This window comes from Penaeus chinensis, chromosome 12 (genome assembly GCF_019202785.1).
Source record: "Penaeus chinensis breed Huanghai No. 1 chromosome 12, ASM1920278v2, whole genome shotgun sequence".
Lineage (NCBI taxonomy): Eukaryota > Metazoa > Arthropoda > Malacostraca > Decapoda > Penaeidae > Penaeus > Penaeus chinensis.
This window is the reverse complement of record NC_061830.1, coordinates 12,029,642-12,041,972: the sequence shown is the minus strand read 5'-3', so window position 1 is coordinate 12,041,972 and position 12,331 is coordinate 12,029,642.

Below are 12,331 nucleotides of genomic sequence, written 5' to 3'. Positions count from 1 at the left end.
ACACTCAACACTCAACACTCAACACTCAACACTCAACACTCACTCACACACACACACACACACACACACACACACACACACACACACACACACACACACACACACACACAGACAAAGACAAAGCGATAGAACGGAAAGTGACACGGATTGATAAGGATTGTCATAGACATAAACCCATAAAAAGTCTTAATAAAAACCGCAATCACTGACGTCTGTAAAACTGTTTTTAAATGTTTTGCTCACGGCATCATGAAACGAGTACAAATTGATCACTACACTGTCCACGCTGTGAATGGAAATGCGGAGTGAAAAAAAAAGAAAAAGAATATATATATATATATATATTTCTATATATATATACACACAATCTACATTAAATACCCTTGGCCCATTTTGCTGTGGTTTTCTTGCTGGTAACATTTTAAGAATATATAAAGAATATTTCAACACTAACATACTACGCATCTCCACCAAGGGTGATAGCTAATTGTTTTTTTCTGTGGAGGAGAGGCAATGCAGGCCGCTGACTTGTCGATGAATGGGCTCGTCAAAAACTTAAAAGGAAGCCATAGTTCATGCTTTCGGACACCTCAATCTTACTTATGTGCGATGGCATGTTCAGGCTTGAAACGACAACAGTTATTGAAATGGAAGTATTTTATACTAGTCTGCAGAATGGACACTGATCAGACTGAAGACCAATATGGATTAAAAACAAGCCTCAACTCACGTTTTATCTCCCCCTTTCATCATAAACTTGAAGAATTTATACCAATGCAAAGTTAAGAGAGACTTGATATACTTAAAACTTGGACTTCAGACAAAATCGAACAATATAAAGTTCATATGAGACACAAAACTGACCCTGAAAGCATATGCACGTACAGAAAATAACCAAATGAGAATTTCAGAAAGAATTGCGTGCTTGTTTGAATACTTATGTCTCCTTTATTAAAATTGTGCTGCCCGTAGAAATGTTCCAGACGCCTCTCGTAAACTGGCCGACAACCACAATCGACAACCACAATGCTTATCGTTTTGTATTTTTCAGAAATTATTTATTTGTTTATTTATTTTTGCAAGAGCCGAATTATTTTTTTTTCTCGGGAAAATAGGATATATATACAAACCCTATTATGCCAATTACGGTACATCCGACTGGAATTTCAGAAAATATCCTCCATAATACTGAAGAATAACCTTCTTACCGTTCTCTTGCTTTCTTTTCTCAAGAATAAAAAACGAAAGAAAAGAAAAAGGTGTTGCAGGTATTTCTTTATCCTGTTTTCAAGTTATTAAGAAATCTTATATGATAATTTCTTTGCTAATCGGCTATATTTCGAATATATTTCTTAGCTATTCATATTTCCGCATATTTCTATATGCTTTAAGACTTTTAAGTTATTCGCTGTTATTTAAATATTCATGGTTATTTTAGTTAGTTATCATTGCGCTAGTTAGTAGTTTACCATTTTTTCTATATCCCTTTATATCAACTATTTAATTTTATGTTAGTTATTCAGTTTTATGCGAGTTATTCGCCGTTATTTCAGTTATTCATATTTATTTCCGTTATTCCGCGTTACTTTAGTTATCTTCCTCTATGTCAGTTATTCCCCGTTCTTCATCATTTTTAACCAAATTTCACCGTTATTTCAGTTATTCACCAGTTTCAAAAAAAAAAAAAAAAATCACCGTTATTTCAGTTATTCATTATTTTCAAACCAATTTTTACCGTTATTTCAGTTATTCCCCGTTATTCATATTTTTCAAACCAATTTTCACCGTTATTTCAGTTATCATTTTCAAACCAATTTTTACCGTTATTTCAGTTATTCCCCGTTATTCACCCTTTTCAAACCAATTTTCAACGTTATTCGCCGTCATTCCCAAGTGAATTTTGACCTCTATGGCATTTCTTCCCTTAGGACGGTGAGCGACCCGAGCAAATCCTCCAACTACACAGGGCGCCGCTGGTCCTTTACGCGGCCTCAGCCTACGCAACTTTTCACATGCAAAACTCTTAAGTAACTTTGTAAAAGCTGCTATATCAGCGACCGCGTCTGGAACGTCTATTTCATTTTATAGTATTTGTTACATTTTTTAAGTCATTTTATAGGGTTGAGAATCTTTGTGAGTCACCCCCCCTCCTTTCTCCTCCATGGAGAGAGAGAGAGAGAGAGAGAGAGAGAGAGAGAGAGAGAGAGAGAGAGAGAGAGAGAGAGAGAGAGAGAGAGAGAGAGAGAGAGAGAGAGGAGAGAGGAGAGAGGAGAGAGAGAGAGGGAAAACTCCGAAACGCCGAACAATTTCATACTTCCTCAGCTTATACAAAGTTGCGACACACATCATTTCTTCATGGTATTTTATGTCGAAAGTGTATCAAACTCTAACGTGTTTTACGGTGTCGACCTCTTGCTCGTGGCTAACAGGGTAAGATTTTCATTTTCATTTTTCCTTCCTAATAGTTTGACGCTTTTTGTCTGCCCGTTTCTCTTCTCTTCTTTTCTTATTTTCGTGTCTTGCGTCTGACCTTTTATTCTTTTCTTTCGTCTCGTGTTTAACTGTCTCCTGCATTCCCCTACTCTTCTCTTTTCACTCGGTTAGTGTACTTCATTCCCTCCCTTTTTGTCTTTGTCGTTCACGCTTTCTCCCTTTTTCTCTCTATGTCGACCTCAATTTCTCTCTTTTTCGCTCCCTCTGTTTCCCTCAAAATCTCCTTCCCACTTTCATTACACCCCCCTTTTCTCTCTCTATCCCTCCGTCTCCCATCTCCTTCATCTCCTTCCTTCGTTTCATCTCATTTGTCCCTCACGCCATCTATCTTTTCCCCAAGAACCTAGTTGTTTTAATCGCCTCTCAATGATTAACGGTCTGGCAGCCCGCACAGCCTCAAGCTCTCCGCAAGTCACTTTCTTTTCCGGAATGGCTGACTCTCTCCTCTTCCGAGTAAACATGAACGTTATTACTTAGCCGAGGCAAAAGGTCTTTGAAGATTTGAGGGAAAGATGGCATAATAGAAAAGAGATAATAAGATATATGTAAGGTATATGCATTCGCCTAGACGTCTTACATATTGACAGGGAGTATAAGAATTCCAAACACGCCGGTTGTGACGAGTAAACAAAGGTAGATTGCAGGAGAGGTGAGTGTCTAGTGATCTAGTTGGAACACTCAAGCCTTCGAAAAAGTAGATGTAGATGCATACATAACGCAGTATGTTTGCTTTTCCACTGCTCAAAGTTGATGAACACGAGTGAAGAGGATTGGGTGACGTTTGTGTGTATACTTTTGCGGGCTTGGATGTGCAAGTGTGTGTGAGAAATGCGTGTACATATTTGTGTATGATTGTATACTTTGTTGAGTTTTTGCTTGATTGTTTTGTTTTTTGTTTGTTTGCGTGTTTTTGTGTTAATGTGTGTGGGAGTTTCTATGTCCTTGTTAGTATATGTACATGCCTGTTTGTAATTGTTTATGTGTATACATACGCATGAACACGCAAGGGTACGTGTTCATACATCTGAGTCCAGAACAGGCGATTACGCAAGCCATCCAAAATCGATAACATGAAGGGATTAAAACCAACCCTAAACCTAACATAGCAACCCTAAAACCAACCCTAACCAAACCTTAAAAATAATCCAACCAACCCTAAAGGTTCCCCTTAATCATTCTGGCAAAATACCAAGAACCTACGAAAAACAGTTCTTCTCAAGCCATCCAGTTTGAGACATTTAGACCGGGGATTCAAGCCTCCTCGTGAATCAGTAGCCATTAAGGTCCTCACGATTCAGTAGCCTTTCTTTCAAGAGGCGTTAGAGCCCTCTCGCGCCCCAGGTAAAGGGAAGGTGGGACATTTCTTCGTCATCCAATTGTGGAAATTCGCACGAAAAATGTACGGGGGAATTCGGACCAAGAGGAATTAGGGTCGCGTGTGTTGGAGGGGTGGGGGAGGGTGGAAGGGGAGGCACAAGGGAAAAAACATGAGAGAGAGAGAGAGAGAGAGAGAGAGAGAGAGAGAGAGAGAGAGAGAGAGAGAGAGAGAGAGAGAGAGAGAGAGAGAGAGACATACAGACAGAGAAAGAGAGAATGCGATACACAAACAAAGATAATTTACTAATGTGTGTATAAAGCCGCAGTTGCAACATATCCCACTATCTCAGATGAAAAACACTGCGCGACCTAGATTTTAACGGGATCTGTTCATGATACATTTGTAGACGATATTTAATTAATGGTAATTAGATTTACACCAATCTGATGATTCAGAGCTAAACGGATTACATTGCTCAATAAATCCGATTTTGATTTGATAATTCAAGCAGAAACAATTCCATGTACACACACACACACACACACACACACACACACACACACACACACACACACACACACACACACACACACACACACAAACACACACACACACACGCACGCACACACACACACACACACTCTCTCTCTCTCTCTCCCTAACTATCTACTAATATATCTATCTATTAACATATATATCCATCTCTCTATCTCTATCTATAACTATCAATCTTTCTTTTAATCTATATATATCAACCTTTCCTATATATATCCGTTTTGTTTTAATCTATATCTATATATCTGTATCTGAGTGTGTCTATCTATTTATCCATCAATCTATCTTTCTATCTATACATGTAGATATACTGCATATAATTTCCATCTAATGAATCGATGTTCCGCGTGCATGTGACGAAATCAATACTAACCTTGTACAGACTTAACAGCCGATGCCATCAAATCATCGTCGGCGGATGCTTTTGTCTGAACTCATCCTCATCACCATCATTATCATCACTATCATCACCTTCACTATCATCATCTTCACCACCACCACCATCATCTTCACCCAACCACCACCATCATCATCATCACCATCATTATCATTATCATTATCATTATCATTACCATTATCATTATCATTATCATTATCATCATCATCATCATCATCATCATCATCATCACCATCACCACCACCACCACCACCACCATCATTACCCTTCCAGGTCTGCCCTTAAACCCTTGGCTACGACGCGCTACTTTATGGCTATCCGGATTAACTACGACGCCCCACCTAATGGCTCATTACACTACTTAAGGCTGAACATTGATTAATCACTCATTATCATTTCCTGAAGGCCCAACAGCTCTGCAAAATGAAAATTAAATATTGGTTTACCAGTACATATCTTATACATTTGATATATATGCGTGAACAGATTATAATCAATATCATTATCAGTATAAATTATTATAAACTGCATTGAAACAATACAGTTGCTGTTAATGTTAATTATTAACCCTTATTAACCCGCAAGTTTATCCGCTTAAAGAACTGTTATCCCGTGAACAAGAGATATTTTTTTTTTTTATAGTCAGATCAAGAGATAAAGTGCTGATCGCCTTGCCATACGTATGTTACTGTTGTTCAGCAGAGTATGGTTATTAATCATTGGCGAGACTGTTTACAACCTTGCTGCCTACCTGAGACACGTTGATATATCTGGTGGAATACATGGTGTGGATATATAAAGGTATATATAATTAGTCATGGATCAGAGAAGGAAATAAAGTATCAAATGAATTTTTTAGTCATGGATCAGAAAAGGAAATAAAGTATCAAATGGATTTTTTAGTCATGGATCAGAGTAGGAAATAAAGTATCAAATGGTTTTTTTAGTCATGGATCAGAAAAGGAAATAAAGTATCAAATGGATATTTTAGTCATGGATCAGAAAAGGAAATAAAGTATCAAATGCATTTTTTTTTTCTTATCGTTTGCGTCGTTTCCCTGAGGGTTTCCAGATGCTATCGGTCACGCTTTCAAACCTTTCTCTCGCTTATCCGGCCTCAATAACGCGCACTCCTCCTCCTCCTCCTCCTTCCTCCTCTTCTTACGAGCAGAGCAATACGCCTTGCGCGAACGGGGAAGAAGAATCAAGAACAAAGAAGAGCGATATAGAAGTAATCGAGATCGGTCTCCGGCGGGGGCTGCTCCTGAAGGGGTTAACGCCGCCGCGGATCGTGTTTCCTTGCCAGTTCGCTGCCATCATGAGGCCTTTACGGTGCCGACAGCTGGGGTAATGGCACCGCCTTCTCCCCCGGGGGAAGCGAGGCACTCCGTGGGGAGGGCCAGGCTGGTGCCAGGCTCGGTCAGCTGTGATAAGAACTCGGGGAAACACCGTTAGCTCTCTTGACGGTTTATTTCCTTGCCTTGAAGTGCGCTGTTTTGGGGTCGGAATGCGAGCGAGTGTGGCGGAATCTTGTGTTTAAGCCTTAGACGGCGGGTAGCGTAATATAACGTCCAATGCTCGGTCGGGTGAAATTTTGCGCTAGTCCTTGGCCTCCTTTTAAAAGGGGACAAAGAGAGAGAAGCTGTGGGGCCGGCAGAAGGTGCAGGAGAGCTGTGGAGAAGCTGTGGCCATGCAATTGCATAAAGGCAATCTGGCTTGTTCAAGAGCAGTGAGCAAAAAATCTGAAATAAATCGTATTTCCTGTATCTATTTCTAGAAGAACGGATTAGTTGTCCGATCTCAGGTTGAAAACATTGACCTGGTGCCTTCTTTTCCCTTACAAAATCTTGAATACATGATATGCAATTGGTACTTAAAGCGCGTGCGTGGGTATGTGCGTGTGTGTGCTTGTGTGTGTATGAGTGTTTGTGCTTATTTCTGTATGAGCGTTAACGTGCAAGCTCAAATGGGGGTGAAAATAATAAGTATGAAAGTGACATAAACGAACAAAAAACAAAACACGAAAAAATCAAAAAAATCTGCACTAAGCAACTATCTATTTGTTTACATTTACAGCCTGATCCGTTAGTTCTGTTGAATGGTTTGATGAATAGTGTCCAACAACCTCATTTCCGGCAAAATAGGCCTATGTCGCAGTGCCTAATTGCATGCCACAGTAACTCATTTGTCACGCTGGAGGCGCTGTTATGGATAATCCCTCCTTTGTCTTTGTCATTCTCTCTCTTTCTATCTATCTATCTGTCGCTCTAGCCATTTATTTCTTTGGACCCCTTCTTATCTTCCCTTGTATCTATCTTTATCTATCTCCTTCTCTCTGTAAGTCTGTCTGTCTGTCTCTTTTTTGTATCTGCCTGTCGGTCTGTCTCTCTCCCAGACTTGATATTGAGGGATGGTCTAGAAAATTTGAAAAAAAAAAAAAAAATAGAAAGAAAGAAAAGAAAGAAAAAAGAAAATAAAAAATATAGCTGGAAATTAGTGTGACAGTAGAATCTCTCCTTTTCAGTGGATTTTTAGTTATCTTTGACGAAATTTTGCCCACTCTGGAAGAATGTGATGGTTTTGCGCACCTGTATTTTCTGAAGAAAGGCGCTGTCGCTCATGACATGTGATTTCCAGCCTTCTTTCTCTCTTTCTTTTCATCCTTCTCTCTCTCTCTCTCTCTCTCTCTCTCTTTCCTTCCTTCTCTCTCTATCTCTTTCCATCCTTCTCTCTCTCTCTCTCTTTCCACCCTATTCTCTCTCTCTCTCTTTCCATCCTCCTCTTTCTCTGTCCACCCTATTCTCTCTCTCTCTTTTCATCCTCCTCTCTCTCTCTCTCTTTTCATCCTCCTCTCTCTCTCTCTTTTCATCCTCCTCTCTCTCTCTATCTAACTACTTATCTATCTCTTTCTTCCCTCCATCTCCATCTTTCCTTTCGCTGTCCATCCCTTCATCTCCCCCTCACTCTCTTTTAACTCGTTTTCATTCACCTTTTATCACACTCTCTCCCATTTTATCTGACCCCCCCCCCCCCCCCCGCCCCGGCATGTCCCATTAAATACGATCGTTCGGACACTCTCACGCATGCATAAAGAATAGATCCAATTATCATACTTCACAGTGAAACAGACCAATAGACAAATGGCGAGACAGAGACACCATTACAAAGAAATATAAATAATGAAGTTTCTTTTTTGTTCTCGGTCTGTTACATCATTGTCTGTTTTCCGTTCACACACACACACATATATACATATATTTTGTCTTCGTTCACATCCTCTACCACAATATTTTTACTGTTGCAACAATATAAGCGGGAACAATGCAAGACATTTATATTCAAATAGATATCGCACACTGTTCAGTAAACAATTGAACCCAATACGAATTCATTTCTATATATATTTATACACCCTTCACTTCAACATTCTGCTGTATGATATTTTGATATATGCATCCTTTCGTCAGGAGTCTCTGCACACACAAATATTAGAAACAACATATTCAGAGCAGAACAGTTTACCTTTTGAATAATATGCGAGTTCTGTGAGACAAATGATGGGAAAAGTTTCTAGATTGGAGGGTGACTTTGTGGTCTTAGGAAATTTTAACGGGCATATGTGTTATCTAGATAGTGATAATGATGATTATGGTGATGAGTATGGTGGTGGTGATCGATCCCTTGTCAAAAAAGAGAACTTGCTACCAAATCTTAAATTCAAAAAATGTTGTCATGCCTCAGAAAAAAACATGCACGTGTCATGTCCCTGCTGCATCATCCTCTCGCTCGGCCTTTCAGTCAGCTAGAAAAGTTCCTAAAATTGCAGCGCTTCGTGATTCCACTGCGCGTAGTTCACTTCCCCGGTAGCAGGCAGTTAGGTCAAACGAGCGGTTATGAATGAACCTCCCTTTGCAAAACAGCGGAGGCCTCATACTTTTTCAAGGTTGGCTCATACTTTTCAAGGCAGGAACGCATCTACGTTACATAAAAGACCCTTTAAAGGTGCATCGGAGAGCACACACTGCATTATAGAGAATTCGTATGCGCTCCCATGGGCTTCGGGTGAAAAGATGGCAGACACCTTCAAAGTAATGGGCGCTGGGAACGTAAGTTACAGCTTCCTGACATACGCTGGAGGAGACTGTGTTGGCGTCTTCTATCAGCCATGGAAAGGCACAAGTGATGCATTTGTCAGTCTTTACATACAGCAAAGGGAAGGGACTCGTCGGTTTAATCTTTATTCCCCGTAAAGAAAAGAAATTGAATGAATAAATACGACAAGAGTAGGAGAGTCTCTTGTGGATAAAAAAAAGAAATCAGTGTTCTCACCATGTAATTTTATTTATAATTTCTAATAAGATAGAATACGTTGATTGTGAGAAAGGGAAAGAAAGAATAATCGTAGAAAAATGAAAAAAAATCTGATTACTTTATGAATTATTTAACCCTCCTGGTGGTGTTGAAAAAGTTAATTCGTTTCTGTGGGAATTTTGTGAAACAGAGAGGCCATTAGCATTAATGATGTTAGCAGCTGTCTACCCTTTGGGAACTGGGTAAGACAATTAGCTGGATTTAAGATATGCAGATTGAAAAAGTTGGGAGTGACATTAATATTGCTGAACGCGAGTTATAACCAAATCTAGCTATTTGATATATATATATATATATATATACATGTATAGATATGTATATATACGTATATAAACGTATATTTATATAAATGTACACGTATATATGTATACATATGTATATCCATATAAATGTACATGTATATATATATATATATATATATATATATATATGTATATATACATCTTTGTGTGTGTGTGTGTGTGTGTGTGTATGTGTGAGCGTGTGTGTGTGTGTGTGTGTGTGTGTGTGTGTGTGTGTGTGTGTGTGTGTGTGTGTGTGTGTGTGTGTGTGTGTGTGTGTGTGTGTGTGTGTGTGTGTGTGTGTGTGTGTGTGTGTGAGTGTGTGTGTGTGTGTGCGTGTGTACATTATGTATATACATATGTACATTATGTATATATACACATATATAAATACACACACACACACACACACACACACACACACACACATATATATATTTACAGACACATACATACCTATAAAACATCGCCCTGCCTTATAAGACAACTTTTGTTTTTTTCCAACGGACTTATCTAAAGGAAGATCAAACAAACTGGATTTAATGTCAACAACACCTCATCTTGGCAAGCAATCAGTGTATTTAGTTGGCAAGCCCAGCAACCTCGGGCTGAAATGTCAGACTTTTAGAAACACTAAAAAAAATGTATGGATTCGTACATGTTGTCTACAGATGATTGCGTAATTATTAAACATTTCAAAAGGGGACTGTCTTTGGTCCAGTCTAGTCCTGTCACATCACGTACTACGAAAAGCCCAAGACGGTACATACATCGTTTTAAAACAGTAAGAAATATATAGAAATAAAGATAAATAGCAAAAGAAAAGCCCACTTGATTTGCTTTAATTTGGTTTGATTATCTGGAGCCGATATTTTTTTTTTTTTTTTTTTTTTTTTTTTTTTTTTTTTAGGGTGGATGTCTTTGGCTACTAAGGTTTAATGCGTTTTTCACAAGGGTATGTGCGTGTGTAAATCATTTATTTCTTATTACATTATTTGGGCACATTCAACGTTAAATGAAACATGCAACTGGAAGATGCTCTAATGGGATGTAAGGAAAGTTTCGAACATTTATTTTAATCACATATGGAACTGCAATATATATATACACATGCATATACACACACACACACATACACACACACACACACACACACACACACACACACATACACACACACACACACACACACACACACACACACACACACACACACACACACACATACACACACACACACACACACACACACACACACACATACACACATACACACACACACACACACACACACACACACACACACACACACACACACACACACACACACACACACACACACATATTTATTTATTTTGTTTTTATTTTTTATATATATGTGTGTGTGTATGTGTGTGTGTGTGTATGTGTGTGTGTGTATGTATGTGTGAGTGTGTTCCAGACTCCATTTCAGACCTTTTCAGACCTGAGCGCGCAGCCTCGCCTCCGGGCCGTGGCGACCCTCCTCTCCCTCTCTCCGCGGGTCTTGGCACCGCCGCTGACCTCTCTCTCCCTCCCTTCTTGTACGGATTGCAGATATGATTGCTCGAGTGAACTTTATTGCAAATCCTCTGCAAGGTTTATCAGTTCTAAGCCTCAGGTTTATGGCTTTATCAGTCCATAATCCAGTGGGATTAGGTAGGTCGTCAAGCTTCTCCCAAGGACTTAGCCAGACGGAGGATGACATAGATAACACCTGCTCTATAAAATAATCGATGGTTATAAAATATATTGAGCGCGTTGCGGGGGGGGGGGGGGGGGATGGCTGTGAGGGTAGGGATGAGGTGGGGTGGGGGTGGGGTAGGTGTGGGGCTTTTACTCCAGGCCAGATATTCTTCAGAGGCTGTAAGTGGCTCTGTCTTTACTATCATTTTGGCATTGTTTTTGCTTCTCGTTTGTGGTCCTTTGTCAGAGCCGTTGTATCATGTATATTGTTCTATTCTCTTAAATATTTCCATTCATGTGTATTCTTAATTTCAGTAATAAAGGCATAACATTGAGGATCTGCTCTTGTGTACCATCTTCGCCTACGGTGTTGTATGTCATGTTCAACAGTGTACTAATTCCAGTGTCAATGCGACTGTGGACTCTTATTCATTGCATTTCAGAAGCACTTTGTAAACTCCAAGATTAACTTTTGCATGTTATGATATTTGCTGATCTTGAGAACACGTCGTTTTGTATCATCATAAATAAAGCCAAACTCATGAAACTCTAAGTAAGGCTTTATATTTGAAAGGCTTTGTATTTTGCGAGGAGTATACGTTTAGTCGCTTGCAGTTTCCTAAGTGAATTTAATTTGTCAATACGTTTTCTCGTAGTTCATTTATCATATAAGAGTTTTTTAATAATTTAGAATGAACTTAACTGAGAATGTCTGCTGTTTATTTAATTATTTATCTTAAATTCTAAATCCTTAAGTATATACTGATTTCATTTATGTTATAGAAACCAACTTATTCTGTAGTTGTAACTTCCTTTGCTAATTATTTTAGTTTTACTATTTTGTGTATGCTTCTACCAATGAAGATGAAGTTCATAAATTTCAAAAACGTCTGTTCATCAATCTACCCAACTATCATTCTATCAATCTATCTCTCTGCTTATTTAATTTTATACATTCGTTCATCTTCTATTCGTCTCCTTCCTTGCCAGTGTGAATGTACACATATTCATGTACATGTGTGTGCCAACGAAGGGAAGTGCCCGAATTAGCGACTTTACCTTCGGCATTTATCAGAGGCAAGCTGTTTACCTGTTTACAGCTGCTGAGCATTCCACAAACTTAAGGCTTCTCTGTTCCAGCTGCAAGTTTCAGTAATGCCAATTTACTATGTATGATATGATATGTAACATTAAGGTATTATCTTAATAGAT